Here is a 7328-nt window from a genome sequence, read left to right on the forward strand (position 1 = left end):
CAGATCTATGCAAAGGACAAATCATTTCCAAATTTTATTTTGACTCCATTTCAGTCCTGTCTTGCAATTCTTAACTTGTGCAAAAATGCTTCAGTTTACTTTCAGTAAAAGGGTTGAGCAAGGTTTCAAATTTAGGTCTGTTTTCTTGATACTTACTGATCAATGTTGTCTCTGACTCATTCAAAGATACATTGTATGTAGTTGCTTATTAGGGCATAAATGTTGAAATTTTTGCCTATATTTTGTTGCAATAGGCCACAGAGAGGAAATCTATGCTCTGCATATCCTGTGATGGATGTGATGAGTATGGGTGTGTCATTCTAATATCAAAAAAGTCAATTAGTTATTTGCATTTTTTATCTGAATTCACATACATCATAGTACATTTATACTCTATCATACCAATAGCTGAATAACATTCTGTTTCCTGTCTTTTGCAGATCCTGTTTCTACCATTCTCTTGTTCCCATCCTTAATGGAAACAACTTTCAGTCATAGCTGTGGTCCTTGTCAACACTAACAGCACAGCATGAAGAGCTTCAAGCACAGATGTCAGGAAAGGGAATTTTCTGTCAGTCGGGTCTGTCAGACTATGTGCTCACAGATTTTTATGTGCATAAATTTATGTGGAACTGATGGCTACTGTCCCACACCTGGCTACAAGGACACAGTTGAAAACATAACTGCAGCTTCCAGCATCAGCTGATTGCACAGGTTATCTCCTGCTTAAATCAAACTTTGTGTTTCAGCTGCAATAACAACAAATCAGTAGTTTATTTTATTACAACACCTGCCCTACTTTTTTTTTTTTTTTTTTACCAGTTAAACCTCAAGCAGAAGTAACTGTTTTACAAGTGCTTAACTGCCCAACAGATTTCAAGGTTCATCCTCCCTGTTAAAATGACATCAAAGACATTCTTCACCCCATCAACATTTTTTTTTTGTATATATTATTGTGTGCATGTATATGTCCATGGAAAAACAGAGAAAGCCTTTAATGGTCTAGAAAATGAGTTTCAAACTTTGTATTTATCAGCAGCAAACTGTCATAGGTGACACTAAGCTCAAATGATATTAGGAGTTCCAGCTTTTCCATAACTGTATTGAGTTTCAGAAGATATGTAGTGCTGCATTCTTGGCAGGCATGTATTATATTGCTGGCTGCACTCTGCTCTTCCCTTCAAACCCATTTTCAGAAACATTATACAGAGCAGAGCTGGCCTGTTCTCCCAGGCTTGGCACCTCCTCCGATGCCTGTCCATGGCTCAGCAGCAAGGGCTGCTTAGCTGGGGCACAGGCTGGGAAGGGTGTAGAGATGTGCACCCTCACTACAGGGAAGGATGGACAAATTGAGGCAGATATTGCTGCCAGGAACTCTCATTCCTGCCAACAAGTCATCCTTTAGTATAAGTTTCAGTTGACCTGTCCTCTGACATGTTCCTAATTGAAGGGGTGAATACTGCAAAAGTGCTGAGAGCAGATGATGTGGCTTTGTTAAACACTCTGTGGGGTACTTAGAAAGAAATGCATACTCCTTCAAAAGTATGCATGGCTCAGAGATCTTCACATTGAGTATTATACTTTAGATGTTTGCATTGACACCCTACCTCAATACTCATGTATCACACTAACAGAAAGCAGAGCAGTTTTTGGAAAAATTATATAGTTTTAATAACAATGATGAGGGAAATAAAGTTTCATCTTCTCAGTGTTTACACCTGATTCCATCCAGACAAGTGAGCCTTACAGTGAATAAAGAGTGCATAGCTATTTCTAACATCTTCCTGCCACCATTTCTCTGATAAGAGTAAACCATGGTTTTTTCCTTTTTTTTCCTGATATTCATGTTACAGACCAGTGTGATCCATGCTATACTGTCACCAGTACACAAAGGAGACAGCTATCCTAGGAAACAAATTATATATAACATCACTGGTTAAAAAAAAAAATGGATTTTTTTGTCCGAAAGCTAGAACAAAATAGGGTTAATATTTTATAAAAAAATTTTTCCCCATACAATTTCTGTAAGATAAAAACTAATAAAGCTAACACTGCAAAGATTATGATTGTTTGTAGTGCTACCCCACATAACAGTATGATCTTTAAATTTTCCTTTTGATATTGTTATTTCCTTCATAATTATTAAAAATAATTATTTGTTAATAGAAGATTTTCTGTTGTGTAAAATTTTCCTGGCTATTACCAGCACTGTAAGTCTGGAGTTCTAGATATCTGGTTAATTTGAGAGAAAAAAGTCAAACAGACATCCACTGGTCATCAGAAAATTTTTTTTTTAATGTTACTGCAGAATTTATCAGTAGCATGAGAAAATCATGTATCATTTGATTGCTACCTAATGGCTTCCTGTATTTGCTTTATGTTAGTGTAATATACGTAACTTCTTCCCTTTAGTTTTGTTACTGATGTAGTGACTGATTGAGCTGTGTACAAAACAAAACCCAAGATATAAGGTGATCTCAAAAACATGTGTTAGGAAGGCGAGGAAAAGGTGCCAATCGCTTTTGTGTTCTAGAGCACAGGGGGATCGTTAAACCTCATCAAATACTCTTTGATCTGGTCAAATTACAGCCTCCTTAGAGTGGAAGGAAAGAGTTGGGACTTTATGAGCTTATTTGATTTTTAGCATTTATGTGGTAAGTTTGTCATGATTTGGTTGTAGTTATAGGATGGCTTAATTATAGGTTGATCCAACAAAGTTACCTGTACTTAAAGAGTTGCGTAATGCGTCCTTGTTTGCCCAAGACTACTTTCAGTCTAATAATGTCAAGTGATAAAGATCATTTGCATTGAAAATCTAAGTTGTTTGGCATTAGGTGGAGGCTGACTTTTTTCTTAGCAGCATATTTAACTTTAGCTCAAAAATCTAATGTTTTCTTAGAAAGTGAAAAAAAAATAATGTGCACACACACACACAACCTTCCTGTTCAAAAGTTTCAATGTCTCTAATTTTTTAAATAGAAGTTTGACTATTTCCATGGGGTTATTCTCCTGTCAGTTATATGTGTACTAGTATCATGCCTGTCCCATGTGATCAAACTAGGAGTCTGATTTGCAATTTGCAGACAGCCTATAAGTGTCTGTTGGGTCATATGCAAAGAAGGACCTTTCTGAAACATGCTTTGTCTAAGGATCTTTAAAGTTGACCAAGGCTGTCCTTTAAATTGTCACTGTAAACATAATTTCCTGACTGAAATTAGATACAGAGGTGGGATTCATTTGACCAAATAGAAACCTTTATCTTCAGATTGAATGAATTATGATCCAAAACCCCATTATCTAAATCTCTGCTAACTAGAAATTCACTGTGTGATGATTACCTCATTTGGAGATGTCTACATTTTTAAAATGTAATTTATAAAAATTATTTGCCTTTTCCTCACAGACCCTGGTATTCAGACAGCCCTCTCAGATTCAGATTACACAGAAGCTGGACTGCAAGAAGAGAGGGCAAATTGCAAAAGAGGTGTTTGACATATGAAAAAAAAAAAAAAAAAAAAAAAAAGACAAAACATATCTTTTGAGAAGTAAGAAATGATACCAGCATTCAGACAGAGACATGTCCTGAGGCCAAGGCTGAGAACAAAAACAAAGGGGAAGAGAAAACTAGGATAAGAAAGGGATCTGGAGGCTAGAGCTAAAGAGAAAAAGTCCCAAAATAGTATGAGGAGGCTGGGATCAGACAACAGAACAAATTGCTTGGGGAGTTGCTTGAAAATAAATAATGTCATTTCTCCTTAACATATGAAGCTAGTACTTTGGAGTTGCAGATTTCTTCAAGGTATTTGCTGATGGAAAGCACTGCACACAGAGTTTTCAAATGCCTCAGCCAAAATAAGACTTTAGGTGTTTGAAAACTGTTCAAAACAGTGTACTGCTTCTGTAGATCTCCTTGTTTAACTTTGCTGATCATCAATATTACCTGGGCAACTTTAAATTCAGCAAATCTGATTTTTATACGTAACTCTTTTTTGTAATAGCACAGATTTATCTGAAGATATTATAGAAGTTTGAATGAATGTTAACGTTGTTCCACTTGAATATATACTGAAGGGTAATAATCAATAAATATTTCAGTGGAAATCAACAATAAACCATGGGAAAACACACATTGTTCCCTAAAAAAAAAAAGATAAAAATCACAAAAGTTGTAAGGCCAAACAAAAACCATAGCAAACACTGAGAGATTTTATGGTAGTCTATTTTCTGTTAGACAAGCTGGTGCCATTCTCATCTCATGTACATTTTTTTCTACTAAGATAGTCCTTTTAACCTAAAACACTTGTCTTATATTCATTCAGAAGGCTCTGAATGGGATTAAAAGAGCAAGAACAACGTGTTGTGTAACAGTCTCCTGATAAAAGAATCCCCCTTACTCTCCCTCTAGGAAAATACATAAAACCAGGAAAAGTGCAAGATCAGTGAGAGACTTTGAATCCCATTTTCATTGTTATGCTTAAGTATAGCTCCAACTTGAGGCTGACTGAGGTTGAGGTGACTCAGTTTCAGGTCTTTTTTTCTTTCCCCTCCCACCAGTTTCTCCACAGCTCAGTCACCCCAGCACAGTGGATGTAACCACCCTCCATTTCAAGAGTATGGCCAGTACACAAATGCTGAGCTCAGCCCTCTGATGCTGGCTGCTCGATGAGGCAGCATGGAGTGTCACGGACCCTCCCCATGCTGCCTGTGTGACCTCATTCCTCCTCCTCCTCCTCCTCCTCTTCTTAGAGTCCCACAGCAACAAAAAACACAGGGCTGGAAAGAGGGGAACCTTTTATATGAACTGAAAAACATCAGTGGCATAAATATTGCCAAGGAGTGAATATTAAGGCAGGTTCACTGCCCTCAAGGAGGAATGAGGTGTGCTCTCAAGAGAAGCATCTGCACCCGCTGACCCCGAGCCATACAGAGGCACCACGAGGAAGCCACAAGTGGGTGACAGCAGCGGGTGACTCTCTGCTTCGAGGGACAGATAGACTCAGCTGTCAGTTTGACCTGCTCTGTAGACAGTTTTGCTCCTTGCTCACTGAGAACTTATCAGAGAGGATTAAGGAATAAACAATGTGGGTGACAAGGTAGTGAGTGTCTGCTGCGCATCCCCTGACCAGGAAGAAGTGCATGAGGCTTTCCATGGGCAGCTGGAAGCAGCCTCCCATCTGCAGACTCTGGTCCTCATGGGGCATTTTTACCACCCTGATAGCTGCTGGAAGGCGTAAGCAGCAGCTTAGCTGCTTGGAAAACACAGCTTGGCAGCATAGGACCTGGGGCTCCTAGTGGATACCATAACTCAATGTGCTTTCCCCACAGAGGAGGCCAATGACATTTTGGGCTGCATGTGGAGTGTTGCCACCCAGTCAAAGGAAGTGATCCTTCCCTTCTAATCAGCACTGGTGAGGCCATATCTGGACTGCTGTGTTTAGTTCTGGGCTCCTCAGTACAAGAGAGACATGGACATACTGGACACAGTCCAAAGAAGGCATAAAAAACAATGAAGGGACTGGAGGTTTTCTCTGATGAGAAAAGGCTGAGGAATGTAAACTATTGCCTGGAGAAGGTTCAGGGGTGATCTTATTAATTTATACCTGTACCTGAAGTAAAGGTGCATAGGTGGCAGAGCCAGGCTCTTTGCAGTGGCGCCCAGAACACAGGCAGCACCATCTGAAGACCAGGAAGAACATTTTTACTTTGAAGGTGACTGAGCACTGGAACAGGCTTCCCAGAGAGGCTGTAGTCTCCATCCTTGGAGATACTCAAAATCCACATGGTCCAGAACAACCAGCTATAAGTGGCCATGCTTGAGCAAAGAGGTTGGACCAGAGGACCTCCAGAGGTCCCTTCAATCTCAGCTATTCTGTGAATTTCCCTTTCCTTGAAGCTGGATAACCAAACTTACATTCCACTTGTCTCCTGATCATAATATCATAACCCCCACTATACTGATACTCTGTAGCTTTACATGCCAAGCATATTAAAATTTGGGTTATCTGCTGCTACTGGTTTTCAAATGGTTTTTATGAGCTTTGCAAAGCAGGCACTGTGTATTTTTTACAAATTATCAGCAAGATGACAGAGTAATGCTTTGTACTCTTAATATCCTGAATTTGCCAAGTATAAACTCCAGACAGAACCCTCCTCAGCTCATGCTTCAAGGACAACTACTACTTGTATTACAGCACTATAGGAGCACAAGAGCACTGCATTAAAATTTAAAAATTCCCTTCAGAAATAGGCATACTTATCTTCATAAACTGATTCACGTACAAGAAATTAAGAGTTTTTATAGAATATTCTTTTATTTTGCAAAAAATTTATTACTCACTGTTGTACAAAATATACCTAAAAATATGATGTTAAGATAATTTTGACACAGCTAGGTAGATTGCAGATTACCTAGCTGCAGGGAAGAAATCTTCACAATTTTTAAGGCGATTCAAGACAATAACAACAAGTGAATTTACATTTTGAAATATTCCGTTTATAAGATTTACACAAATGTTACCTGGTACTTGGTATCTGTAAACTTTAATGCTTTGTACAAAGTTTCCATTCACATAATTAGAAGATATAATGAAAATAATATTTTGCAGTTCTTTTTTTTAAGCATCTCACTTCTAGTCTTGGTTTTACAGAAATAGCTCATTCAAATCAGAATTTTAGTTTTTAAAAGAGACAAAGGAGTAGAAGTGATTCTACTAGTTTGTTTCTAGTTTGTTTAAAAATGGAAAAAAAAAGTAATTAGCTGTGTTTTCTGAAATGTAAAAAAAAAAAAATAACCAAAACCAAATAAAACATTTTTAAGGTAGATTAGATTAGAAAAGTATTATTTTGATTTAAATAATTAATTAATTTAAATATTTTAACTCTATGATGGTAAGTTGGCAACCATCTGCTTAAAACAGCCAACACTGATTCAATTTAAGCTCGTACAAATTTGGTCTATTCTTTTAGAAAAGTACTACTACTGTATTTCATGAGGAAAGAAACCACATTCACAGGGGTTTCTCTACACCACCCTCTAAGTAATTTTCAAAAGAGTGCAGTCATTATTTATCCTAGGTCCTTCTGAACCACAGGATTTTTCATATAATTTAAAATACAAACAAACAAAAACACCACCAAACATTAAGAGAGGGAGAGGGAGATATTACTATTACCTTAAAAAGTGTATAGCTAATAACTATAGCATAAAATGCAAGACAAAGCAGCAAGAAAATCACTAGGGGAAAGATCTTCACCTGACATAAAGTCAGCATAGCTCCACTGGCATCAGCAGAGAAATTCTGACTTGTATCAGTCACAGATCTAACCAT

The sequence above is a fragment of the Vidua macroura genome, chromosome 1, assembly GCF_024509145.1.
Source record: "Vidua macroura isolate BioBank_ID:100142 chromosome 1, ASM2450914v1, whole genome shotgun sequence".
NCBI lineage: Eukaryota > Metazoa > Chordata > Aves > Passeriformes > Viduidae > Vidua > Vidua macroura.